General features: G+C 35.7%; 1 long non-coding RNA gene and 13 other non-coding genes across 14 annotated transcripts in view; 7 read left to right on the forward strand and 7 right to left on the reverse strand.

The window, feature by feature from the left end:
- The first annotated feature begins 4596 nt into the window (after positions 1-4596).
- On the forward strand, positions 4597-4688 carry TRNAY-GUA (transfer RNA tyrosine (anticodon GUA)). Its single transcript is given in 2 exon segments — positions 4597-4633; positions 4653-4688. It is a non-coding gene; the product is annotated as a tRNA-Tyr (tRNA).
- A 1028-nt stretch (positions 4689-5716) lies between these two features.
- Positions 5717-5803, forward strand: TRNAY-GUA (transfer RNA tyrosine (anticodon GUA)). The gene is given in 2 exon segments: positions 5717-5753; positions 5768-5803. It is a non-coding gene; the product is annotated as a tRNA-Tyr (tRNA).
- Positions 5804-9299: 3496 nt separating this feature from the next.
- The window catches only part of LOC137646876 (uncharacterized), a 117949-nt gene continuing 99748 nt past the window's right edge, over positions 9300-27500 (forward strand). The window contains exon 1 of the long non-coding RNA XR_011045490.1: positions 9300-9329. This is a non-coding gene — a long non-coding RNA (uncharacterized lncRNA). The remainder of the gene's footprint in view (positions 9330-27500) is intronic.
- On the reverse strand, positions 13629-13715 carry TRNAY-GUA (transfer RNA tyrosine (anticodon GUA)). The gene is given in 2 exon segments: positions 13629-13664; positions 13679-13715. It is a non-coding gene; the product is annotated as a tRNA-Tyr (tRNA).
- Positions 15588-15679, reverse strand: TRNAY-GUA (transfer RNA tyrosine (anticodon GUA)). The gene is given in 2 exon segments: positions 15588-15623; positions 15643-15679. It is a non-coding gene; the product is annotated as a tRNA-Tyr (tRNA).
- TRNAY-GUA (transfer RNA tyrosine (anticodon GUA)) lies at positions 16528-16619 on the reverse strand. Its single transcript is given in 2 exon segments — positions 16528-16563; positions 16583-16619. It is a non-coding gene; the product is annotated as a tRNA-Tyr (tRNA).
- TRNAY-GUA (transfer RNA tyrosine (anticodon GUA)) lies at positions 17146-17238 on the reverse strand. Its single transcript has 2 exons — positions 17202-17238; positions 17146-17181 (listed from the first exon to the last, which is right to left on the reverse strand). It is a non-coding gene; the product is annotated as a tRNA-Tyr (tRNA).
- TRNAY-GUA (transfer RNA tyrosine (anticodon GUA)) lies at positions 17749-17840 on the reverse strand. Its single transcript is given in 2 exon segments — positions 17749-17784; positions 17804-17840. It is a non-coding gene; the product is annotated as a tRNA-Tyr (tRNA).
- TRNAY-GUA (transfer RNA tyrosine (anticodon GUA)) lies at positions 19646-19737 on the forward strand. The gene is given in 2 exon segments: positions 19646-19682; positions 19702-19737. It is a non-coding gene; the product is annotated as a tRNA-Tyr (tRNA).
- TRNAY-GUA (transfer RNA tyrosine (anticodon GUA)) lies at positions 19939-20030 on the reverse strand. The gene is given in 2 exon segments: positions 19939-19974; positions 19994-20030. It is a non-coding gene; the product is annotated as a tRNA-Tyr (tRNA).
- TRNAY-GUA (transfer RNA tyrosine (anticodon GUA)) lies at positions 20590-20681 on the forward strand. The gene is given in 2 exon segments: positions 20590-20626; positions 20646-20681. It is a non-coding gene; the product is annotated as a tRNA-Tyr (tRNA).
- TRNAY-GUA (transfer RNA tyrosine (anticodon GUA)) lies at positions 20881-20972 on the reverse strand. Its single transcript is given in 2 exon segments — positions 20881-20916; positions 20936-20972. It is a non-coding gene; the product is annotated as a tRNA-Tyr (tRNA).
- Positions 22766-22857, forward strand: TRNAY-GUA (transfer RNA tyrosine (anticodon GUA)). Its single transcript is given in 2 exon segments — positions 22766-22802; positions 22822-22857. It is a non-coding gene; the product is annotated as a tRNA-Tyr (tRNA).
- TRNAY-GUA (transfer RNA tyrosine (anticodon GUA)) lies at positions 26709-26801 on the forward strand. The gene is made up of 2 exons: positions 26709-26745; positions 26766-26801. It is a non-coding gene; the product is annotated as a tRNA-Tyr (tRNA).

Raw genomic sequence — 27500 nt, forward strand, 5'->3', positions numbered from 1 at the left:
CCCTGGTCCTAACTTGGTGGATTTGGGTCTTGGGCGTTGATCATATGTACATATGGTCAGTCTCTAGGGCATTGTCTTGACTCTTGCCTCTGCATTTATGAATGACCTTTCAACCTTTACCCAGATTCTCTCTCTCTCTCTCTCTCTCTCTCTCTCTCTCTCTCTCTCTCTCTCGTTACTTATTAACCTGCTCTGTGCTTTCCAAGAAAGGTCCCCCCCCCTCTTGTTTTTTGTCTTTCGCTAACGTATCAACCTTCTTTCATCTTGGTGCACCTCTTCTTTTCCCTGCGGTACCTTTCATGTGTCTTTCGCCTTTGATGCTTCCTCATCAAAAGCACGACTCGCTTTTGAGGATCCTGGCACCTTTTGAGTGAGAGAGTGCACAGACTATGAGGAACCTGGTGCTTCTTTCTTTGATCTTGATATAAGGACAACTTTTAATGTTGTTTTTTTTTTTTTTTTTTTTTTTTTTTTTTTTTTTTTTTCAATTTTTACATCCTTATGTACGTTGATACTTGATTTTAAAAACTGTCACTAATAATGGAGATTTCGCCTTTCTCTTAGACAATAGACAAATTTTTGCTAAGCTACAACCCTAGTTGGAAAAGCAGGATGCTGTAAGCAAGCCCCAATAGGGAAAATAGCCTAGTGAGGAAAGGAAATAAGGATAGATAGAATAGTGTGCCTGAGTATATATACCCTCGAAAAAGAGAACTCTAACCTAAAAGGAGAATAAAACTTCCTAAAAAAAATTTTTTTAAGTGAATATTAAATCAGAAATTGATAAAAATTATAAATCTTATATCTTCTAATAGAACGAATTTCTCTCATACAGGCTTTAATCGAGATTTATCTTCCACATTCCGTGTATCTAATGAAAATTTCCTGTGGCGAAGTAGTGCAGTCACTACACCCCACGCGATACAATGCACTGCCGTCTCAAGATGGCAGTGTACAATGTAGGTATTACTAAAGGGTCTTTGCAGCCTCCTTTCATCCGCTATTAACCAACTTTATTATGCAATGCGCCCCCTTTCTCCCTGAATCTGGTGCTCAGTGGCTCCCTTGACCTGTGACCCAAATTCCATCTGTTTAAGGCCGGGAGCATACCAGCGACTCTGTGGCGCCACAAAGCCACAGCATCGTGTGGCGGGGATGTGGTCTCCCATAGGTTTCCATTGTTTTCAAGTTTTGCCGCGCAAACTAGCGACTGTGGCAAGCGATGGCTCTCTGTTGCTCATCCCCGCCACAGGCGTGGCGTGGCTTCGAAAACAATGGAAACCTATGGGAGACCACATCCCCGCCACACGATGCTGTGGCTTTGTGGCGCCACAGAGTCGCTAGTGTGCTCCCGGCCAGAAGAAAAAAATCGTAGAAAATCAAACTGTAAAGAATTAACTCACCGTGAATATACTAACAGCGATGATAAATTACTTACAAAATTTGAGTGACAATATGAAGTTTGCAGAAGCTGTAAGGTAAGAGAAGATTGTTAGAGGGCGCAAAATACTGAATACAGTATACTTAAGAAATATGGAGCCAAATTATCTTCATGGATAATATAAGAAGTTTGGTCTTCTAATAAAAAAAACTAAATTTGAAAGTAAATTTGTTCAAAATAGAGCAGAATAAAAAACAAAGCAGCAGCTATGAAAATGTCAAATTTGACTTAAAAGTGGAATTGCAGTAAATAGTTTAAAGTCAGAAAACGAGACATTAACTTGTAGAAACGTGTTTTCCAATTGTTATATTACGAAGTTAAAAAATGATAACGAGTTACTGTTCAGGTGAACAGGGAAAATGACTTACTGTATATGTCTAGGCTGCCACACTTATTATTAAGCCTAAGTACATTGACACTGACGTAAGTAATTTATCCCCAATTGCATTTTAAGTATCTTCCTGTATTCCAGAAACAAATTAATCTTGAGAAATTGTATTTTTCTTTAATACTAGAGAATGGGGAGGAAATCTCAGAGATTAGTGATGGTATTAACTACATACATATACATACATATATATATATAATATATATATATATATATATATATACATATATATATATACGTGTAAATATATATATATATATATATATATATATATATATATATATATATATATACATATATATACGTGTGTATATATATATATATATATAATATATATATATATATATTTCTCCTGTAACGCTCAGTAGTAGAGGAAATGCTCATACCCTAAAGAGAGGGGTTACCCCTAGAAGTACACTGGGAAACCACACTCCCCCACAAATTGCCGAACCAGCGGGTTGTAATTAGGTAATGGAAATCTGGAATGACCAAGTAAGAGACGGTTTGATCCTGGAAATTCCAAGGTGGAATCCAACTGTAACATATCCTAAAAGATATGAGAATTTTGAGCAATGAGAATGGCTATTTGTCTTCATCTTCGGGTTTATGGAGACCCTTTTTATGGAAAAGCCTAAACTTTACCTGTAATCCAGGATCCCAGAGGGAGTCCTATCCCAGTTAACTTACTAAGTTACTGATTAACCGTTGAGTCAAGGGAGCCACACACCTCCTCTAGACTCAGTATTCAACCACGAGGAAATTATTCAGTCCACATGTAACCTGATTAAATAGGGTTACTATATCTGTACTAGTTAGCAACTTTCGTCCCTACTTAATAAACATTTATTCATGTAAATATACTATGATGTATGTGTTATAAATTGTAAGATTTTAAATGTGTATTTCATAATAAACGATAAAAAAAACTTAATAGCTATGTAGCGCACAGTTGGCGTCACTAATTCTGATTAAATAGGGTTTCTATATCTGTACTAGTTAGCAACCTTCGTCCCTACTTAATAAAAATTTAATCATGTAAATATACTATGATGTATATGTTATAAATTGTAAGATTTTAAATGTGTATTTCATAATAAAAGATAAAAAAGAAAAAACTTGATAGCTATGTAGCGCACAGTTGGCGTCACTAATTCTTGTACACTTCCCGGGAAGGTAAGGAGACGTCTGATAGCTGTAAAATGTAGCAGGTAATGCTGTTTAGCAAAAGAGTAACTGTTGACTACGCTGATTGTTAAACAAAGTCGTTGAGCTTGTAAACGCGTGATCAAAAGCAGTCTTATTAATTTTTACGAAATACTATTGAACTAGTAACAATATTAATCTATTTAGGGTTGTTGTGGCCTGATTGGTAACGTCTCTGCCCGGTGTTTGCCAGTCGGGGTTCGAGTCCCGCTCAGTTTCGTTAGTGCCATTAGTGTCTGCAACCTTACCATCTTTGTGAGCTAAAGTTGGGGGTTTGGGGTAGCCTATAGGTCTGTCTGTTGAGTCATCAGCAGCCGTTGCCTGGCCCTCCCTGGTCCTAGCTTGGGTGGATAGGGGGGCTTGGGCTTTGATCATATGATATATGATCAGTCTCTAGGGCATTGTCCTGCTTGCTAGGGCAATGTCACTGTCCCTTGCCTCTGCCATTAATGAGCGGCCTTTAATCCTTTAAAGAGAATTTGTAAGATTAATAAGAACTGAGTTCAGCGAATTTGTTTTAAAGGCAGCGTTACTAACAGTTTCTCTCTTGCTAAACACGTTACCTGCTACAATTACAACTGTTATACGTCTCCTTTAACTTCCCGCGAAGTTTTCCGGAATTAGTGAAGACAACTGTACTAAAGAGAGCCAGGCCAATCTTGATCCACGCACATCGTTTCTAGTTACCAAGTTCCTCACACAGAGCCACACCTTTCCTAAACAAGTTACGTGTTTACGCAGAGAGAGGTCTACCAAGAAACCTGTTATGCAAAGAAGGGTGTTCTTGTCATTGCTAATCCATATATCTTCTCAGCGTACACGTACTCAGGTACACGAACTCTCAGTGCTAAACCACACCCACTTGAACGTCATTTCAAACGTCTGCTAGTTTCCGTTAACTTTAACCGTTTCAGTTTAACGGTTCAGTAAAGATAAACGGAGACTTCATTTTTGGAATGTCTCATGGACTGAATATACTGTATTGTCCGATTTATTTCAAAATTGATAGCCTGTTTTATTGTGTCCATTTTTTTTTTTTAGATTAGACTTTAAACTTCAGAAGTGCTTAATAAAAGTTATTTAATTGATTACACACTTGTTGAAAGTAGACGGACCAGAACGGCTCAATATACATTCTCGTGTTCTAAAGCTCTCTATTGATGGGTAACTATATTAATTGCATGAAGTGTTTAATGTTGCTTCATGCAATAACCTATTAAAAGATTAATCCAATTAACATTTATGTATTTATTATTTCATGAAGATTTTGGGATTTCATATTAAAACGATTTATTTATACTGCTCATTAAATTCATAGATTATAACCGAGTTTAAAATCTCTTGCATTAATGGTTTTAAGCGGAAAAAAATTTAGATAATTTAAAACCGTGGGTAAAATAAAATCTTCATGAAATTAGTCATCATAAAACTATGTAAATAAACAGCCTACAAGACATGTATATCACTGTGGAGACATTATTACTTGATGCGAGATAATCATAGAAAGTTGCTCTTATGAGCAATGTGCCTGGTGTTGTTAAGCAACGTAGCTTCTCATCTCATCCCTTCGATAGCTCAGTTGGTAGAGCGGTGGACTGTAGTTGGAACTCACGAGCAGACATCCATAGGTCACTGGTTCGAATCCGGTTCGAAGGACGAGGTTTTGAGTTTGAATCTTGTATAAAGTTAAGAGGTTTGTCCTGAGTCAGATACATTCGATATTCTCTCTCTCTCTCTCTCTCTCACTGAATAGCAATACATCTCTCACTAAATGTCAATAACCAAATATCTCTCTCTCTCTCTCTCTCTCTCTCTCTTTGAATATCAAACTATTTTTCCTCTCTGAATATCAATCTCTCTCTCTCTCTCTCTCTCTCTCTCTCTCTCTCTCTCTCTCTCTCTCTCTCTCTCTCTCAATATCAATCTATTTTTCCTCTCTCTCTCACTCTCTCTCTCTCTCTCTCTCTCTCTCTCTCTCTCTCTCTCTCTCTCTCTCTCAGAAAAAAAATTATATCAATTCCAATATGTTCCGTATTAACCAAAATACGAAATATATTTACTTCGTCGATGACTTTGATAATGTGAAGCTATTTTATAATATATAACCAGTAATTAAGGCCAGATATCATCAGGTATTGTTGTGGACTTGGATTACCTTCATTACGGCAAGATAATGTCATCTTGTGTTCCCCTGTTTTTTTTTTTTTTTTCAGATTACGTTTTTATCGTTATATTTACAAAGTATAATTTTCTGCATTTGAAATGCTTTTGATCTACATTCTCGTTTGTTTGTATATTATTATTATTATTATTATTATTATTATTATTATTTATCAAAATTATTATAACTATTATTATTATTATTATTATTATTATTATTATTTATCAAAATTATTATAACTATTATTATTATTATTATTATTATTATTATTATTATTATTATTATTATTATTATTATCTATTATTTCTCAAAAATATTATTATTATTATTTCTCAAAATTATTATTATTATTGGAATGTGCAAAACTAGATGACATTCTAGATACGTTGGAAACGTTTCTGACAGCCATAAGACACTAAGAAAATGTTTTGAGCCAATATTGCACTGCACATATGTTGGTTAACTTTAGATCCTCTTGATTTTTTTTTCATATTGCACGGAAACATTGCCAGTGAGAAGTATGCCTTCGATAGCTCAGTTGGTAGAGCGGTGGACTGTAGTTGGAACAACAGACATCCATAGGTCACTGGTTCAAATCCGGTTCGAAGGATAGTGATTTTATATAAGTATGTCACTGGTTCCAATAGAGTTCAAAAGATAGTATCTCTAAATTTCTTAAATGTTATCTGTCCAAATTTGGTTGGAGAGGTAAGAAGTCCTGCATGCAGAAGCCAGTGTTCGTTCGTTAATTCGGGATAGCCACCAAGCGTGTTCTGGTTTTAGTATGGATAATGGAGTACTAAGATTAAATGCATAGGTCAGTGCTCCAAATCTGGTTCGAAATATAGTGTGTTAAAAAAGTATAGGTCACAGTTTGGAAAGTGACTCAAAATTATGTTAATTATATTATGTAGGTAATTTTTTTTTCTTTTTTTACGTTCTGTTCGAAAAATAGTTATTTCAGAGGAATAGGTCACTAGTTGGAATAGGGTTTAAATGCATAAATCTGTGGTTAGATTTCGACTCCAGGAAAGGTATTTTTAATTGGCTTTTTAAGTGGCTTGAATCCAGTTTTAATCGTAACAATTAATGCGTAAGTCACCCTCTTGGCATTTTATTTAAAGCATAGTGTTTTTAAATGTACTTCTTAAACTCTGGTTACAGGTTAGATGATAGAAACAGGGAGAATACTTTTCATACAGCAGACTCAACGAGGAATAATTAAGAAATTTGGGACAACATCTCTTTGGATATCTTAGTACTTTGAGAGGATCTAGTTGAGGTCATGTAAAGCAAAGTACATACGTACAATATGTATGTAAGGCGGGGTAGAATAGGTCGGGGATGGGAGAGGTTAGAAGAAAGTGAAAGAGGGCTAATAACGTTTTAAAATTGGTCTACAATACGAAATAAAAAGATTGGTACAAACTTAATTGCTTTTTATTTCTTAACTTTGTAGCCTTTTTAAAGCCATAGGGTATGTGTGACTTGAACTTTGTGGTAGTTCTAAAACCAAAGTCCAAAGTTGTGTCTTGAACTTTGTAGCCGTTCTAAAACCAAAGTCAAAAATTGTGTCTTGAACTTTGTGGCAGTTCTAAATCCAAAGTCAAAAATTGTGTCTTGAACTTTGTGGCAGTTCTAAATCCAAAGTCAAAAATTGTGTCTTGAACTTTGTGGCAGTTCTAAAACCAAAGTCAAAAATTGTGTCTTGAACTTTGTGGCCGTTCTAAAACCAAAGTCAAAAATTGTGTCTTGAACTTTGTGGCCGTTCTAAAACCAAAGTCCAAAGTTGTGTCTTGAACTTTGTGGCCGTTCTAAAACCAAAGTCAAAAATTGTGTCTTGAACTTTGTGGCCGTTCTAAAACCAAAGTCAAAAATTGTGTCTTGAACTTTGTGGCAGTTCTAAAACCAAAGTCAAAAATTGTGTCTTGAACTTTGTGGCCGTTCTAAAACCAAAGTCAAAAATTGTGTCTTGAACTTTGTGGCCGTTCTAAAACCAAAGTCAAAAATTGTGTCTTGAACTTTGTGGCAGTTCTAAAACCAAAGTCAAAAATTGTGTCTTGAACTTTGTGGCAGTTCTAAATCCAAAGTAAAAAATTGTGTCTTGAACTTTGTGGCAGTTCTAAATCCAAAGTCAAAAATTGTGTCTTGAACTTTGTGGCAGTTCTAAATCCAAAGTCCTAAGTTGTGTCTTGAACTTTGTGGTAGTTCTAAAACCAAAGTCTAAAGTTGTGTCTTGAACTTTGTGGTAGTTCTAAAACCAAAGTCTAAAGTTGTGTCTTGAACTTTGTGGCAGTTCTAAAACCAAAGTCAAAAATTGTGTCTTGAACTTTGTGGCAGTTCTAAAACCAAAGTCTAAAGTTGTGTCTTGAACTTTGTGGCAGTTCTAAAACCAAAGTCAAAAATTGTGTCTTGAACTTTGTGGCAGTTCTAAATCCAAAGTAAAAAATTGTGTCTTGAACTTTGTGGCAGTTCTAAATCCAAAGTCAAAAATTGTGTCTTGAACTTTGTGGCAGTTCTAAATCCAAAGTCCTAAGTTGTGTCTTGAACTTTGTGGTAGTTCTAAAACCAAAGTCTAAAGTTGTGTCTTGAACTTTGTGGTAGTTCTAAAACCAAAGTCTAAAGTTGTGTCTTGAACTTTGTGGCAGTTCTAAAACCAAAGTCAAAAATTGTGTCTTGAACTTTGTGGCAGTTCTAAAACCAAAGTCAAAAATTGTGTCTTGAACTTTGTGGCAGTTCTAAATCCAAAGTAAAAAATTGTGTCTTGAACTTTGTGGCAGTTCTAAATCCAAAGTCAAAAATTGTGTCTTGAACTTTGTGGCAGTTCTAAATCCAAAGTCCAAAGTTGTGTCTTGAACTTTGGGGTAGTTCTAAATCCAAAGTCCTAAGTTGTGTCTTGAACTTTGTGGTAGTTCTAAAACCAAAGTCTAAAGTTGTGTCTTGAACTTTGTGGCAATTTTAAAATAAAAGTCCAAAATTGTGTCATGAACTTTGTGGCAGTGCTAAATCCCAAGTCCAAAGTTGCGTCTTGAATTTTGTGGCAGTTCTAAATCCCAAGTCCAAAGTTGTGTCTTGAACTTTGTGGCAATTCTAAAACCAAAGTCCAAAATTGTGTCATGAACTTTGTGGCAGTGCTAAATTCAGTCTAAAGTTGTATCTTGAACTTAGTGGCAGTTCTAAACCAAAGTATAAAGTTGTGTCTTGAACCTTGTGGCAGTTCTAAAACCAAAGTCAAAAATTGTGTCTTGAACTTTGTGGCAGTTCTAAATCCAAAGTCCTAAGTTGTGTCTTGAACTTTGTGGTAGTTCTAAAACCAAAGTCTAAAGTTGTGTCTTGAACTTTGTGGTAGTTCTAAAACCAAAGTCTAAAGTTGTGTCTTGAACTTTGTGGCAGTTCTAAAACCAAAGTCAAAAATTGTGTCTTGAACTTTGTGGCAGTTCTAAAACCAAAGTCAAAAATTGTGTCTTGAACTTTGTGGCAGTTCTAAATCCAAAGTAAAAAATTGTGTCTTGAACTTTGTGGCAGTTCTAAATCCAAAGTCAAAAATTGTGTCTTGAACTTTGTGGCAGTTCTAAATCCAAAGTCCAAAGTTGTGTCTTGAACTTTGGGGTAGTTCTAAATCCAAAGTCCTAAGTTGTGTCTTGAACTTTGTGGTAGTTCTAAAACCAAAGTCTAAAGTTGTGTCTTGAACTTTGTGGCAATTTTAAAATAAAAGTCCAAAATTGTGTCATGAACTTTGTGGCAGTGCTAAATCCCAAGTCCAAAGTTGCGTCTTGAATTTTGTGGCAGTTCTAAATCCCAAGTCCAAAGTTGTGTCTTGAACTTTGTGGCAATTCTAAAACCAAAGTCCAAAATTGTGTCATGAACTTTGTGGCAGTGCTAAATTCAGTCTAAAGTTGTATCTTGAACTTAGTGGCAGTTCTAAACCAAAGTATAAAGTTGTGTCTTGAACCTTGTGGCAGTTCTAAAAACCAAAGTCCTAATTTGCGTCTTGATCCAATTGAGTGACCTATTCAATTCTATTGTCAATGGTACTGCTTCTGCCCTTTTTAACTTTATTTGTGATATTTAGTTATGTTATCTTACATACCTTTTTCCTTCTTTTCAGGTGCGGTCCAACCTATTGTCGTGTGAAGGTAAGATACAATATTTTGCTGGTACTAATGAATATAGGAAATGTGTCACAAAGGATCAGTATTTTTTTTTTTTTTTTTTTTTTTGCGTTTGGGTATATTGTATATTTCAATCAACTAATAGGTAGTGTAGGGAGATTTATCTTTTCTTTTTGTCTACTTTATATGTAATTTTGACGGCCTTGTGAAGTAGTTTCTCATTTATGAATATTAAATGAATTGACATTGCCTAGAGTAGCAAATTTCTTGTTTTTTTGGGGGGAGGGGGTGCACAATCGTGAAATTTAAATAATTTGAAAGGTATTTGGTTTATCTGCTAGTTGAAATGGAAGGTCAGGTAGGTAGTTCGGTGATCTGTCAATCAAAAGCGATGGTAAAGTTGAAAACGCGTGTGACGCCTTAAACGCTGTCAAGAGAAAACTTGCATTATCCCTGTTGCTTTGGTCACCTGTTGCTCAGCACTAGGTCTTTAGGGCGGTTTTGTCTTCATGGTCAACTGTGGGCCCTACTTAAAACTCACGAACAGAAGTCAATAGATCACTAGGAGGTTTTATCGACACCTTTAGAGAACGTAAATTTGAATAAATGCTCCTTTTATCATATAGGTTCAGAGGCGATCCATATCTGCGTTTACAAAATCGGGTCTTTCTATTTTAGCAAAATTTAGGTTCTCTTTTGTGAACTATCTTGATATTTCTAAGCTTTCTTATATTAAATCTCTTGATTTTTCTAGGCCTTTGATAGGATCTGCTCCGAGGGTTTTTACTCTTGCTTGAATCAGAGTTGGTAATTCAATGACCAACATTGCTGTCAAAATCTGTCTGAAATAACTCCTTGGCTGTAGAGCTACCCTTAGGTTAAATTCTCTATTGATACCTCTACAAGTCGATGGTTATATTTCGGTTCGGAAGAAAATTACTTCCAAATAAAAAAAAAAAAAAAAGGATAAGCTCTTTTATTCAGATTGTTACAAGGCTCACCGATGACACCAGATTCAGATATGAAGTTTACATTAAATGTGACAACACTAAGATAAAATATCAACTTTGAAAGTCTAGCATGGAATTAAAAAATGAACACTTCAATATAAGTTTTGAATGAAATTTAAGATTGATATGAGAATCCCATTATATCCATTGACAATTATTGAAAATTAACTTCCAGTAAGAGGAATAGTGATTGATTAGAGAAACTATATAGTTGATTTAGGAATGTGTTTAGCAGAAAAAAAATATGGGCTCCTGGTGATCTGCCCACCTGTTGCTTGGTGCTAGATCCTGAAGGAAGTTTATTTTCGAATGCTAAACTTGTTTTATCGTATGCCTTTGGTAAGTCAAGTGCTCAAGTAGTGAATAACAGATAAATATTATGGGTCTCCGAGTCAAATAACAGATATATTGATAATTCTAAGATAGTAACAATGAATGAGTTGGGCAGAAAGACCTTTGATCTTTCTATATGAAGACTTACAGAATGACTTTCCCGGTGGGTTTGGGCTTTAGCCCTTATAGTATCACGTAACTAATCTTATCCATATCTGCTCTCCCTATCCTGAGTCTTTTTGGGATTCGTTTGTTCCCTCTCAGGCTCCTAGTAGGTTCTGTTATACGGTCCTTTTAGTTTAAGTCCTTTTATGTTGTTGATGGTGTTGCTGCCTCCGGTTCCCTTATCCTTAACAGTTAATTATGGAATGCCAAGTATCCCAACCTTCCCCTCCTCATTAGTGACTTCCAGAATACCCTTTTTTTATATATATATATAATTCTCCATCCTCTTCAATAAGACATTTTTTAATATTGCACAATGTTGGGCTATTTCTATCTATCACGGCAGAATTTTGGTTCAGTTTAAATTTTCAGACAAATTATTTTTCAACCCAATATTTGGTGGTAAAAATAGGAAAACATTGGCCTATAGATATCTGGTAGCCTACAACTACGAATCGAAAGGAGAATGAAGCGAAAATGAGACTGAAAACCTACTTATCATATATTACAGAATCAAACAGGAAGGGAAATCCTACGGAGATGAGGCGGAAACGAGGCTCCATCTCCACTTATCATAATATCACAGAATCAAACGATGCTGGAAGAAACCCACTGATAAGCTATCAAGAACAGATACAAAGCTTTGAAATCTGCTCTAATAAGCAATACTTATGCAAAATGCCACTAAGCGTGGTACGAATATAGATAGCTTGCCTTGAAAATATTGTATTCTATTTTTACTGTTATTTTTGTTCTTGTTGTTTTTCTTCATTGTTAATGGGGATGCTTGATTGTGAGGCATTTTTTATATTTTTCACTTTTATATCAACATTTATTTTTTATATTATTTAGAAATATGTGACCCATTGCAGTATCTCTCTTCGCTATTATAAATCGCATAATAGATTCCGGACTGGAAGAGGTGACGTAGATCCTTTAATTTGAAAGTTTCATTTTATCTATTTTTTTCTATATGTACCATTGAATGCAGTATCACAGCCCAAGGTGAGAAGTTCATAACGCCTTTATCACCTTAGAATCACCCTATAATAACGTTATACTGGCCATGTTTTCATGTTAAAAAAAAAAAATTCTTCAAACCAGCTACCTATTGATAACTTTTTGATTTCACCAACTACAACCAACTGCTCTACCAATTCTTCTTTGTCTGCATCCCTTCCCACTCCTATATGGGGTCGACGTTTCTGGCCAGCGCTCTCCATCTACCTCTGTCCCACACTTCATGACCGGTTAATCCCTTTGATCGAAGGTCATCCTTGTTATAGTGCATCCACCTTAGCTTTGGTCTCCCTCTCCTTCTCGTTCCATGTACCTCCATTTCCATCACTCTCCTCCCAATATACTGTTCATCTCTTCTCATGACATGACCATACCACCTCAGTCTACTTTCTTGGATCTTATCTGATAGTTCTCTGACTGCTGTGGTACCCCTAATTACCTCATACCGTATCTTATCTCTTCTTGTCACCCCACACATCCATCTCAACATTCTCATCTCTGCCACATCCAGTTTCTTCTCTTCTGTCTTCCTTATTGCCCACGTCTCCGCTCCATACATCATTGCTGGTCTCACAACTGTCCTGTGTACTTTACCTTTCAACTTAACCCCTATTTTCCTGTCACACAGTACACCACGCACTTTTTTCCAATTCTTCCATTCTGCTTGTATTCTGTGGTTTATTTCTGCCCCCAGATCACCATTCTCTGCAACTGTTGATCCTAAATACTTGAAATTTTCAACTCTTTTCAATCTCTCTTCTTGTAAACTAACTTTCCCATTCTCCCCATTTTTCAATTTCAAATACTCTGTCTTTTTCCTGCTGATCTTCAATCATCGATTTTCCATTTCTCTTCTCCACTCCTCCAGTTTCTCTTCTACTACCTCTCGCCTAGTGCTACACAGTATAACATCATCAGCAAAAAGCATACACCAAGGAGACTGATCTCTAATACCTTGTGTTACTACATCCATGACCAGATCAAATAGGTAAGGGCTTAATGAAGACCCCTGATGTAGTCCCACATTTACTGGGAAACTTTCTGTTAGGCCTATACTGTTCTTAACATTTGCCTGTCCCCTCTCATACATATCTTGGGTGATTCTTACGCATTTCTTAGGGACTCCCTTTTCTCTCATACATCTCCACAGCTCCTGCCTGCTCTACCAATTGAACTACCAAAAACCTAAAATACTGGGCAGTGATGTTTCTTAAGATAAGCAGATTCCTACAGCGGAATTCGTCACTGTCACTTGCATGATTTTCGTTCCCATAGTGGCGTGCTCTTCGGTGTGTACGTGATTAAGTCCTTGGGAACGAGCGTGAGGAGTGTATGGAGGGGGGGGGGGTTGCCTGCCATGTCGGAGAGAGATTTTTGAAATGTTCAACAAATTGTTTGTGTGTGCCATTTGCTGAACTAGGTATGTCAGTGCATGTCAATAAGTAACCGATGCGTAAACTATTAATGTCGTAGCGTGTCAATACGTACCAATGCGTCCCAATTTTGGCAGCGTATTGCGTAGACAGTGCGTAACTTATGCGTGTATTAGTGGGCTGACGGGGTGAAAAAAGTGCTTCATGCTGCCTACCACAAGAATGGGATGCCTGGCCGTGAAGCACTACTGAATAAGGACAAATATTGTCCAAGTGTCAAGGTAGCTTTAGGCAAACTGTATATGAAATGATTCTTTTATAAAGAATTTACTTTCGCTTATCCTAAGTTGATAATGGCAATAATATATATCGTTCATACTCTTGCTGACATTTCTTCATTTAGGTCATAAATGAAATGCTAATCCTTCGAACCGGATTTGAACCAGTGACCTATGGATGTCTGTTGTTCCAACTACAGTCCACCGCTCTACCAACTGAGCTATCGAAGGTATACAAATCGAAATTTCTTGAAATAATATGTTCTTCCTAAAAGCCAAATAAACGTCTCCAAAAGCCGTCCAGTTTTTATAGATTTTTTTTTTTATGTCGTTTATCATTTTTGTTTATGAAGTTTGGTTAATCTTTTATAAAATTCGAATGAAATAGTTCACCATAATGCAATTTCATTAATCTCTCTCGTTTTGTTAGTTACGCTGAATTTTTTTAATCCATCAATAGACATTAGAGCAAATTTTGATAGCTAGATTATTGGTTAAACTTCTTATTATATTCAATAAGCTGTACATATGAAGTTTCAAAATCTATTTCTTTTATCTTGAAAACATTCTTGAATTTTTTGCACTGGCCAACTTAATTTTGATGGAGGGTAAAACTCCTCTTTGCATTCACTTCCTGGGCTCTGGTGATATGATCCACTGAAATGAAGAATAGTTAAGAATAGAGAATACATAAGATACTCATTAATATCATCGGTCATATAGAAAACGGTCTCACGGAGCAACAGGTTGCAATGCATGTCGCTCTACATGTGGTTAGAAATTCTCTCTCTCTCTCTCTCTCTCTCTCTCTCTCTCTCTCTCTCTCTCTCTCTCTCTCTCTCTCTCTCTCTCTCTCTCTCTGCTTATTTCACTTCCAAAAACTAGTTGAAATTATATCGACTAGGGAGTGTTGTCTATCGCTTTCTCACTGGTTAAGGAATTTAGGATAAAGGAGATTGATTTGGGTAGCAAATACTGTCTGCTAACATCTGTTGCTTTATATCATTATTTATATCATCTGAAAATCTAAAGTAAATAGGTAAAAATTACTGAAAATTAAAGTTTGGGCAATTCGAAGTAAAGCCATCTTTCTCATATTAAACCCGATATTCCAATCAATTTTGAAATGAAGGGTAGTTAACTTAGTTTTATAGCTACACTATTTGAACCTCCACCCCCCTTTTCAACATGTGTGTACTAACCTCCCGTAACATAATTTAATTCTTTATGAATATAATAAACTTGTTATTATGGGTTTTGCCATCTCAGATAATTTGTCATACTGGATATGGCTCGAGATTATTATTATTATTATTATTATTATTATTATTATTATTAACTAACCTATAATCCTAGTTGGAAAAGTATGATGTTATAAGCCCAAGGGCTTCAACAGGGAAAAATAGCTTAGTGAGGAAAGGAATCAAGGAAATTAACAAAGATAAATGATGAACAATTGAAATAAAATATTATAAAAACAGTAACACCATTATTATTGATCTTTCATATATATATATATATATATATATATATATATATATATATATATATATATATATATATATATATATATATATATAGTGTTCAACTTTGCTTTCGAGTAATTTGACTAAACATTCAAAATTTATGTAATTAGCTTCATCTTCTACATGAAAAGTAATTTACATCTGGTGTTCGTCCCTTATTGATATAAAAATATTCTGATATTTTCAGATAGTTTTGTCATATACAGAATTTTTTTTTTTTTTTTTTTTTTTTTTACCCACAATAGAAAACAAAAGCACTTCTGATAGAAACATTGTTTCTTTGGAGACTTATTTCTTGGTCTTAAGATACACTAGATATCTATATCTATAAGCAACATTGCTGTCTGCCAGTATAAATTCAGTACTTCTGGTCACTGGTTCAAAGGAAAGCTTTTGCTTGTGCAATAATAAACATAAGCATGAAAAAGTCTATGGATCAGGTTCGTTAATTTCTGCACTCATTTCTCAGATTAGTATCGGATGATGTATGTTCCAGTTTGGAAATTATATATTACCTACCTAATAAGTCCTACTTAAGCGATTCTGTCTTCATTAGGGGTCATTATGAAAATAGTGTTCCTTCGAACCGGTTTTGAACCAGTGACCTATGGATGTCTGCTTGTAATTACCAACTACAGTCCACCGCTCTACCAACTGAGCTATCGAAGGCCTGCAAGGTGATAGAAATGTTACTTCTTATCAATTTACTCTTTCTGAGCACCAAAAGATAGGTTTCTGAAACAATGCAGTTTCGGTCAGAAGCATTTATATAAGTCTACTGCTAGAAAGGTCATTAATGTTGCTAAAGAAGTCCGTTGAATTTTCAATAAAAAGGAGAATGGAATTTACTTGAATCTTTTTAGGTGTTGGTGTGTATTTCACGTAGATACAATTTTCTTAAGTTTTATCAATTTTGATCAGAAAGACATTTTTTGCCTTTGCAATTTACAGCAGTGAAGTAAATTGACCGAAATCTTTGCGTTATTGGATATTCCACCTTATCAAATTCTTTCCTATTCTCCACACATGAAAGTATATTATTGGTGTTGTTATTATTATTATTATTATTATTATTATTATTATTATTATTATTATTATTATTGTTGTTGTTGTTGTTATCAAAGCTAGAATATTTGTTGGGAAAGGAGGATGCTTTAGTATTTTATTTTTTATTTGTTTCTTTGGAGACCTATTGCTTGGTGTTGAGATATGCTAGATATCTTGCTCTGTAAGCGAAATTGCTGTCAGTCAGTATAACTCCAATACCCCTCGAGATTTCAATCAGATATTGATAGGCCACAGGTTCAAAGGAAAACTTTTGCGTGTGCAATAATCAAAATAACATGAAAAAGTCTATGGATCAGGTTCGTTCATTTCTGCACTGTTATTGCTCAGAAAAGTGAAAGTGCGGTAAAATCAGACTATATAAGATCCAGTTTGGAAATTATATACTACCTACCTAATAAGACCTACTTAAGGGATTCTGTCTTCATTATGGGCCATTATGAAAATAGTTTTCCTTCGAACCGGATTTGAACCAGTGACCTATGGATGTCTGCTTGTAATTACCAACTACAGTCCACCGCTCTACCAACTGAGCTATCGAAGGCCTGCAAGGTGATAGAAATGTTACTTCTTATCAATTTACTCTTTCTGAGCACCAAAAGATAGGTTTCTGAAACAATGCAGTTTCGGTCAGAATCATTTATATTAGTCTACACCTGGAAAGGTCATTAGTATTGCTAAGGAAGTTGGTTCAATTTAAAAAAAAAAAATAATTAGATTAGAATTTACTTGAATCTTTTCAGTTGTTGGTGTGTATTTCCTGTAGATAAGTTTTTCCTAAGTTTTATCAATTTTAGTCTGAAAGGGATTTTTCAATTTGCAATTTAAAACGGTGAAGACAATCTACCGGAATCTTTGCGTTATTGGAATATACTCATCCTTATCAAATTCTCTCATATCTTCCTTACATGGAAGATTATTATTATTATTATTATTATTATTATTATTATTATTATTATTATTTTTATTTTTATTATTATTGCTATTATTATTATTGTTGTTGTTATTACCTACCTACAACCCTACTTAAGCGATTCTGTCTTCAATAGGAGTTATTAAGAAAATAGTTTTCCTTCGAACCGGATTTGAACCAGTGACCTATGGATGTCTGCCTTGAAAGTTCCAACTACAGTCCACCGCTCTACCAACTGAGCTATCGAAGGCCTGCAAGGTTACTGTAATGTTACTTCTTATCAATTTACTCTCTCTGAGCGGCAAAAGACAGGTCTCTGAGACAATGCAGTTTCGGTCAGAATCATTTATATTAGTCTACAGCTGGAAAGGTCATTAATATGGCTAAGGAAGTTGGTTCAATTTAAATATAAAGATAATTAGATTAGAATTTACTTGAATCTTTTCAGATGTTGGTGTGTATTTTCCGTTGATAAGTTTTTCTTAATTTTTATCAATTTTGGTCAGAAAAGCCTTTTTCAATTTGCAATTTAAAACAGTGAAGAAGATCTACCGAAATCTTTGCGTTATTGGTATATATTCATCCTTATCAAATTCTTTCATATCTTCCATACAAGGGAGTATATTATTATTATGATTATTATTATTATTATTTTTATTATTATTGCTATTATTATTATTGTTGTTGTTATTGCTATTACCTACTTACAACCCTACTTAAGCGATTCTGTCTTCATTAGGGGTCATTAGCAAAATAGTTTTCCTTCGAACCGGATTTGAACCAGTGACCTATGGATGTCTGCTTGTAATTACCAACTACAGTCCACCGCTCTACCAACTGAGCTATCGAAGGCCTGCAAGGTTATACTAATGTTACTACTTATAAATTAACTCTTTTTAAGCGGCGAAAGTTAAGTTTTTGAAACAGTGCAGTTTCGGTCAGAAGCATTTATATTAGTCTACAGCTGCAAAGGCCATTTTAATGTTTCTGAAGAGGTCAGTTGAATTTCAAATAGATAATAGAATTTAGACGAATCTTTTTGAGAGTTTTCTATGTTTCGCCCAGATAAAATTTGCTTAGATTTTACCAATTTTGATCAGAAAGGCATTTTTAAATTCGACCTAAATATTTTCGTTATTGGTATATGTCCCCCTGTCATTTTTTTCATATCCTGTCCACATGAAAGTATATTGGTTATTATTATTATTGCTGTTGTTGTTGTTGTCGTTGTCGTTGTTGTTAGCTAAGCTGCAACCCTTGTTGGAAAAGAAAGATACTATAGTATTTAACTTGTGATATTTGGTTTGATGGATCATATGATTTTTGAGTTCCCTACCTACGATTGATCTTCATTATAAACGGAAGAGAGGATCTATTGGAGCCATTTTCTGCTTAATGCTCAACTTTTGCTAACACACACTATCTCTCTCTCTCTCTCTCTCTCTCTCTCTCTCTCTCTCTCTCTCTCTCTCTCTCTCTCTCATATATATTGTTTACAGAAATATCTAAGAAATTGGAAAAAAAATACTGCGAATAAACCTTTTGGCGATTGAGAAGGTGCCTTCCTGTTATAAATCCCAAGTTTCAGTTCCATTTTCAACCCTTTTCAAAACGAGGGGTAACTAACTAGTTTTCGAGATAGGCTTGGGTGTGCAGTCACCCACTCCTATGTTGGTGATACCCCGTATAAGGCTGTAATGGTTTAAAGAATATAGTGAAATAGTTATTTTGCTTTTTTTTTATCGAAAAATATCAGTTATGCTGTAAAAGACTCATGATTTACCTGGTTTCAAAATCTGCCTCTCGGTCATCAACGTTATCTAATTATGATGACACATTGGGAACGGTCAGAAAATCTTCATTCGTCTTATGGAAGGGTAAAGTAATTTATAAACGATGTTTGTCAATTAAATTAATTACAATATTATATATATAATTATATATATATTATATATATACATATTTATATATATATATATATATATATATATATATATATATATATATATATATATATATGCAGTAATTTTTAGATTCTTTTGTCAATGTGCAGTATTATATTTTTATTAAGTTATCTTTCTCGCTAGTTATTAGTTATTTTATGTTCAGTACATTTTACTGGAAAATAAAAAGAAAAGATCTTTTTAACTAAAAGTGGACGTATTGATCTTAAGATATGCAATTAAAAGAATAAGAAACAATAACCTTTCAAGCTGTAAGAAACAATAAATACTTCTGACCAAAGCGGCTCTACTTTGGACTTGGAAGACCTGTTGCGTGACGTTTAAACATGATGGATTATATCAACAAGCAACATTACCTTCTCTTTCAAAATTTAACCGACTTCCTAAGAGAAATTAACCATTATTATTATTATTATTATTATTATTATTATTATTATTATTATTATTATTATTATTATTATTATTATTATTATTATTATTATTACTTGCTAAACTACAACCCTAGTTTGAGAAGCAGGAGCAATATGCCCAAGGGCTTTATTAGGAAAACAGAGAGAGCTATGACCTCCTCGTTTATAGAATGAAACAAAATACCTCTGACAGAGACTGCATTGATTTTGAAACCTGATGTTTGGAGTTCAGAAAACGTAGATTGTCTTGAGATATAACATTACTGTACTTTCACTCTGCAGGCCTTCGATAGCTCAGTTGGTAGAGCGGTGGACTGTAGTTGGTAATTACAAGCAGACATCCATAGGTCACTGGTTCAAATCCGGTTCGAAGGAAAACTTTTATGTTGGCAACAAACAAAAGTAATATGAAATAGTCTAAAAGACGTCTCAATCAGGTTAGCAATATTACTGGTCAGAATAAGTGAAAGTATTGTAAAATCTGACGTTATGTTTTCGACATTGGAAATTTTATACTTTTTTATGGGACCTACTTACCCGATTCTGTTATCATTGTGGTCATTAGCAAAATAGTTTTCCTTCGAACCGGATTTGAACCAGTGACCTATGGATGTCTGCTTGCAATTACCAACTACAGTCCACCGCTCTACCAACTGAGCTATCGAAGGCCTGCAAGGTTATGAGTAATGTTACTTCTTAATTTACTCTTCTTGAGCGCCAAAAGATAGGTCTCGGAAACAATGCAGTGTTGGTCGCAAATATCTTTTATATTAGTATACACCCGGAAAGGTCATTAATGTTTCTGAGGAAGTCGGTTGAATTTTAAATAGAGGAAAATAGAATTTAGTTGAATCTTTTAAAGTGTTATTGTGAATTTCGCTTAGATAAAATTTGCCAAAATTTTGTCAATTTTGATCTTAAATTTGCAATTTTCAACAGTCAGATTCTTTCATATTCTCCACTATGAAAGTGTATTTATTATTATTATTATTATTATTATTATTATTATTATTATTACTTGCTAAACTACAACCCTAGTTTGAGAAGCAGGAGCAATATGCCCAAGGGCTTCAACAGGGAAACAGAAAGAGCTATGACCTTCTCGTTTATAGAATGAAATAAAAATACCTCTGACCGAGACTGCATTGATTTTGAAACCTGATGTTTGGAGTTCAGAAAACGTAGATTATCTTGAGATATAACATTACTGTAATTTCACAATGCAGGCCTTCGATAGCTCAGTTGGTAGAGCGGTGGACTGTAGTTGGTAATTACAAGCAGACATCCATAGGTCACTGGTTCAAATCCGGTTCGAAGGAAAACTTTTATGTTGGCAACAAACAAAATTAATATGAAATAGTCTAAAAGACGTCTCAATCAGGTTAGCAATATTACTGGACAGAATAAGTGAAAGTATTGTAAAATCTGATGTTGTTTTCGACATTGGAAATTTTATACTTCTTTATGGGACCTACTTAACCGATTCTGTCATCAGTGTGATCATAAGCAAAATAGTTTTCCTTCGAACCGCATTTGAACCAGTGACCTATGGATGTCTGCTTGCAATTACCAACTACAGTCCACCGCTCTACCAACTGAGCTATCGAAGGCCTGCAAAGTGAGAGTACAGTAATGTTATGTGTCAAGACAATCTACGCTTTCTGAACTCCTAGCAGTCTCGGTCAGAAGTTATTTGGTTTGATTCTTAAACCGGAAAGGTCGTTGTTCTTTCTGTACATTGGTTAGTTTTAATTAGGAAGTCAATTAAATTTTGAAAGAGAAGGTAATGTTGATTGTTGAGATAATCTATGGTCTTTGAATGCCAAGCAACAGGTCATTTGGTTTGATTCTTAAACCCGAAAGGTCATTTTTCTTTCTGTTCATTGGTTAGTTTTAATTAGGAAGTCAATTAAATTTCGAAAGAAAAGGTAATATTGATTATTAAGATAATCTATGGTCTTTGAATGCCAAGCAACAGGTCGCTAAATCATGGTCGGTTCGGTCAGAAGTATTTTTCGCTTCTTAACACTAAAAAGGTATTTTTTTCTGTTTATTTGTTAACTTTTTCTTGGGAAGTTTGTTGAATTTTGAATTAAGATTAGAATAATTTATGTCTTAGATTTGAAAAATATTATTGGTGCACATTTCACTTGAATGAAGTCTGATAGAAGTTTATATTTATTTTGAGTTCAATATCTAACATTTGTCCTTTCAGAGGAAATGATAAAAAAGTAAACTGAAAAAAAATAATGAAAAGGACGGTCATATAGAAAACGGCCAACTTGTGGCTAGAAAATCTCTCTCTCTCTCTCTCTCTCTCTCTCTCTCTCTCTCTCTCTCTCTCTCTCTCTCTCTCTCTCTCTCTGCTTGCATGGTGAGGATATTCGACAAACATTAATTGTTTCTATCACTTTTCTTATTAAGTCTTACTTTGGTTAACAAATACACCACTTGGATATTTATTCATCTTCTTATCCATATTTTTTCTTTATATAAAAATGGATAATACAGTAGTTATGGGAAATTTACAGAAAAATATTTTATTTGGATGACAAAAGTCACTGTATATCAAATTTATGATTTTTGAGGGGAAAAAATGAGTTTGTTTTGGCTGACAAAACTATATATAAGATTTATTGATTCTGAGGGGAATTCCCTTTGGATATAAATTGTATTAAGATTATTCCTTAAGCCAGCATTCCCGTCCTTACTAATGTGTGTGTAACCTACGGTCCAGAAAGAACAAGTCGGCTAGAGAACGTCCCGAAATACACCTGATCTGTGCATCTACGTCAAGTGTCCTCTTTTTTTTTCCGACCTTCGATCGCTATTTGGTAGTAATCTGTGGTTGGAGACTTCAATCAGAAATCCATAGGTCAGTGATTCTAACCCGGTATGAAGGAAAAAAATTGCGTTGGAAATAGCCTGAATAAAAACATAAAGCAGTCTATAATACGGTTTTATTAGAGATAGGGGATAAGAAATGCAGTTTTTTATTTTAAGACTGTTGATGGAGAGAGAAATGGAAGTGAAAATGGATCGATATGTTTTGTTGACTATGAAAAGGGTTAAACATGTAGACCATATAAGGATACCATAACAGATAAATATCGATGGGAAAATTTAGATTGGAATCAATAGACATCAGTGAATGTAAAAAAATGATGAATTGGAGACTCGTCACATCGAGAGAGGTGAAAGAAAGGGACGTGTGTTATCATCTGATCTGTTAAATTTATATAGTGAAATAATAAACCAATGAACAGAAAGAGCAATGAACCTCTGAGTGATAGAATGAAAAGGAAATACTTTTGACCGAGAATTAGTTGATTTTGAAGCCTGATGCTCGGAGCCTAGAAAGCGTAGATTGTCTTAAGAAGTAACTTTACTATCACCTTGCAGGCCTTCGATAGCTCAGTTGGTAGAGCGGTGGACTGTAGTTGGTAATTACAAGCAGACATCCATAGGTCACTGGTTCAAATCCGGTTCGAAGGAAAACTATTTTGCTAATGACCACAATGGTGACAACATTAATTCAAATGTTGTTCCCGCTAGAATTCCGAAAATCTATATTAGAGTGCTGGAGCACCCATCACTAACCCGTAGACTCTGCAAATGCTTCTCTTTCTCCCACAGTCATAGAACTCTATTCCACACACACAGACTGACTGGACAGTAGCTCCGGCCGGGGCTCTTAGACTAAAAGTCATAGCCCCCAAAGGAAACTCAACGTGTTTTACTATAATTCAAGAGGTGTACCCTTGAGCAGTTGCTCAGCACAAAGAGCGTGACTGCAGGTGTCAGCTTTTTCTCATTATATTAGGTGTGATATCAATTTGCTCACAGCACAACCAAGCCAGATAAGGCAAGGTAGATGCAGTTGCTCAGCCCAAAGATCGTGACTGCAGGGACTCAGAAATCATGCTCCTCATGTAACTGAAGATAGTAATTATAGTGGTAGAGAAAGTTTTGCATGAGTAAACCCCAGTGAGTTGAAGAGACTGGAAGAAGAGAGAAAGGTATTGAGTAGGAGAGAACAGAAGCAGTTTTAAGCATAAAAGCTTATCCCCGCTCTAGGTGGGTGATACTAGGGGGGAAAAGAGGGATTGGATGGTTAGGGAGGGAGTCTGTAGTAGGAAGCAGACTTTAGCTATAAAACGTTGGACTAGGTGATCAAATTTGCAAGGAACAGCGATTCTACTTGACTATTAATGGAATGGAGCTGATGGGGTAGGAGGAGGATTCTGGATAGGTGTAGTAGGGGAAGGATTCTGGATAGGTGGGGTTGGAGCAAGAGCAGTAGCTGGAACAGGAACAGTTACAGGATCAGGAACAGTGGGTGGATGGTGTGAAGGTCTTGAGCATGGAATCCTCTGTGGCTGTGGCGGTGTTTTGGTTGATGTAGTCGATAGGACAGTCTTCAATGTTTCTAACCTTTTATGCATCAATACAGATTTGAGTTGGGGGCTTACTGCTGCAGACACCACAAACTGTTGGGCTCCTGCAGTCAGCTTTGTAGTGGTCAAATTGCTGGTGGTTGAAACAATGTAGTGTTTCGGTCTTGTCTTCTTTAGGGAAGGTTCCCCATAGTTCGAGGTTAAGGGACAGTGGGATCGGCTCATTGAAGGTAACTGTTATTTTTTTCGTGGGTTCTTGGTGACTGCCCTTCTGACGTTCAGCGTGGGCAATATTGCAGCAATCAGTGATGAAAGCCAGAGGCATTTTGAGAGGGTAGTTGCAGACCAGCTTTCTCAACTTCTTAGCAGGGTAAAGGAACGTTGGGGAAGATTCCCTCTGAAGAAAGCTGGCGCTGTCCTGATCCTTGGGGGAGGGTCTGGGTCTGACCGTGATCTGGATACTGGGGTGTGCAGCTGCAGTGGCAGCTACTGCTGTATATGGCGGGGTTTCACCGGTGGCCGGCAGCTTGTACCTGGGCAGCTGCTTATGGCTTGATTAGGCGGGATGTTGTGATTGCACGGACACTTTGGTACCAGAGATAGTAGGAGCCTCAGCCTAGGAGCAGAGTCCGGCACCTGGTGCAATTGCAACCTGGCAGATGACTCTCTGCCAGATCAGGTGAAGGAGTGTCATTGGGAGGACCAAGGTTCTTGGCTGATGCATATGTCTCTGGTTCTGAAGTGGCAGAGGGTGGAGTGGGGGGCAGTGAATCAGCAGCTGGAGTGGTGGCTGGAAAAACTACTGGGGGACTTTCATAAGGTGAGACTACCCTGAAGTGTGGTCCCGGGGTTGGTTTGACCTTGAAGTGTTGTGCACAAACACATAAGAATTGCCAGTATTCGTCGCACTCGGCAAGGCGGGAGACAGTCATGATGTGAAAGTCTACTGAAATTCTGGCAGAGGAGACAGCAGTGAGCTGAGCTAAAAAACTCGGCTGGGCCGAGAAATTCAGCCAGCTACGATGATCGGGAGCGGTGTAGGAGCTTGCTGAGTGAGCCTTACTGTGCTGGAGCTGACCTGCCATTAACGTTTTCCCTATTCACATCTTTGTATACTATTACTCCTCTCTTCATATTCACCAGTTTTCTGAGGAACTCTTGTTGTAATTCTTGCACTATGATATCTTTCTTTCTTGTCGGTGTTTCCCTCCATTGCACTGATATCGATGGTATGTCCCAGAGTGCCATTTCATGCGTCTATTGTGCCTTTGCTTCAGTGCAGTCTTCTACAGTCTCCTTGCATAGGTTTGCTCTTGCTTTATTTCTCACTTAGTAGATGCCTTTGAGTCATTTAACAGATTGTCCCTACACTAGTATTCATCGCTATCAGCTACTGTTCTTATTAGATTTCTTGCTGTTATTTCCTTCCGGTATTGTTGTATGGTTGGTGGTTCTGCCTCCTTCCTCAGAATGTGTGCATTAATACACATGGGGTTCCGTAGTTGATTCTGATTGCCTTCAGCTTGAGCTCTCTAATAATTTAGCCTGCCTCTGGGTGATGTGCGTCAGGTAGCTGACCCTATATTCAATGACTGATCTTATCATTGAGATGTAGACTCTTTTTAGTATTCCAATAATCGACGCGAAGTTCCCCCCCTCCAATGCTAACGTTGTCAGTTTCTTTATCCTTAGGTTACACAGACTCTTGACCTTTGTCATCTTAGTTAGGCTGAAGAAAGAGTTGAATGAAAAATAGAAATCGGAGCTAGAATTGACTAGAGCTACAAAGTTATTGGTTTAAAAACTAATATATTTTTGTATTGTGCATACTGTATAAAGATCCAAGTTTTATTCCTCTATCTTAAAAACACATATTTTCTACACTTGTCAACATAATTTTTTTTTTTAGGTTAATACTAATTTTTACGTTCACTAACGAACCTTGGGCGATATTATCCAATGAAATGAACAAAAGAAAATATTAGAAAATACAAAGTTACTCACCAAAATCATTGGTCGTATAGAAAACGGTCACTCGGAGCAACAGGTTGCAATGCATGTAGCTCCACATGTGGTTAGAAATTCTCTCTCTCTCTCTCTCTCTCTCTCTCTCTCTCTCTCTCTCTCTCTCTCTCTCTCTCTCTCTCTCTCTGCGTTTATGGATCAAATTAGTTCATTTATAGTTAACCTAATTAGAATTGGGTCTATATTGAATGGAAAGTATTGTCAGTCGCCTTTTCTTGTGTGTCTAAATTGGAAAAGCAGATTAAGGGAGTCGGCAAATACTCTCTGGATATTTTTTTAATGAAAATCTAAAGTAAATAGAAAAATTTACTTGGAATTAAAATTTCTATCGAGTCGATGAAAAGCAGACTTTCTTTATAAAATAAAAATCCCAGGTTCGTTTTCAATAAATTTTGAAAAGATGGATAACTAATGTAGTTTTTGAGTTAGCATTGGATTCCTCCCTTCCCTCTGCCCTCCCTGTGCATATGCACCTGTATAAGGCTTTGATGGCTGTATAATTATGATAAACTAATTATTCCTTTGTCTTTACTTATCAGTGAATTTTTGTCATACTGCAAATGACTCTTGGATTCTTACATATTTTTATTCAACTCGACAAAGTAAGTGCTTTTGTTACGTTATGACCCCAATCAAAACGTATAGGATAGCATTCATCTTACACAGGGGAATATAATTTGTATATGGTATTCCTCCCTATAATTCAATGAAATATTTATTAATATTTGGATAATTCTATCAGGATGCAGAACTTAATTTTTTTCATTCTGGTATCTTTTTGTTAATTTTCAATTCTATATGTTTTACTTACGGGAAGAGAGTAAGGATATTTCTATTTGAAATTTTGTATATTTGTAAACATGTTGTTTGGCATTGCGGTACGTTATTATTTATTAAAAAGTAACATTCGTTTATATCTTCATGCCTTCGATAGCTCAGTTGGTAGAGCGGTGGACTGTAGTTGGAAACAGATGAACAGACATCCATAGGTCACTGGTTCAAATCCGGTTCGAAGGAAAACTTTTGGGCTGGAAATAAACTGAATCAACACGAAATAGGCTATACTGTCTATTAGTTCATTTCTGCACTTTTACTGTTAAGAAAAAGTACAAGTATGGTATAAAAAGGTACGATATTTGCATGAGGTTAATTGTTAAGTGAACTCTCTGACTTGATTCTATCTTCATTACAATCATTAGCAAAGTTTTTTCCTTAGAACCCGATTTGAACCCGAGACCTGTGGATGTTAGATTGAAATCTCCGACTACAGTTCATCGTTCTACGAACTGAGCTATCAGACGCATAGGAATGATGGTACTTTTTAAAGCAAAGTGTCGTATGTAGGCTTTTTGGACGTTAAGCAAAATGTCTCCAAAGCGTTACAGTTTTGGACAGTACTCTTTTTTTTTCTTTCTTTCTTTTTGTTTCTTTGGCTGCCAGAATGGTCATTGTCTTGTATGTTCATAGGTTATTTATTTCGGAGAAAGTTGAATATCAAATAGAAATTTAACAAAATTTTGCCTTTTCTTTTTAATTTGTTCATGTATATCTCGGTTGCATATAATTTGCTTTAGTTAATTTTTCAGTTTTGATTAGGAAGGTTATTAGAATTCACTGTAGAAATCCTTGAAAAATGTAACCAAAACTTTTCATTATTGTTGTGTATTTCACCTTACCGAGTTCTATATCCTCTAACGTAGGCTATTTTTACCTTCA

Source organism: Palaemon carinicauda, chromosome 9, assembly GCF_036898095.1.
Source record: "Palaemon carinicauda isolate YSFRI2023 chromosome 9, ASM3689809v2, whole genome shotgun sequence".
Classification (NCBI taxonomy): Eukaryota; Metazoa; Arthropoda; class Malacostraca; order Decapoda; family Palaemonidae; genus Palaemon; species Palaemon carinicauda.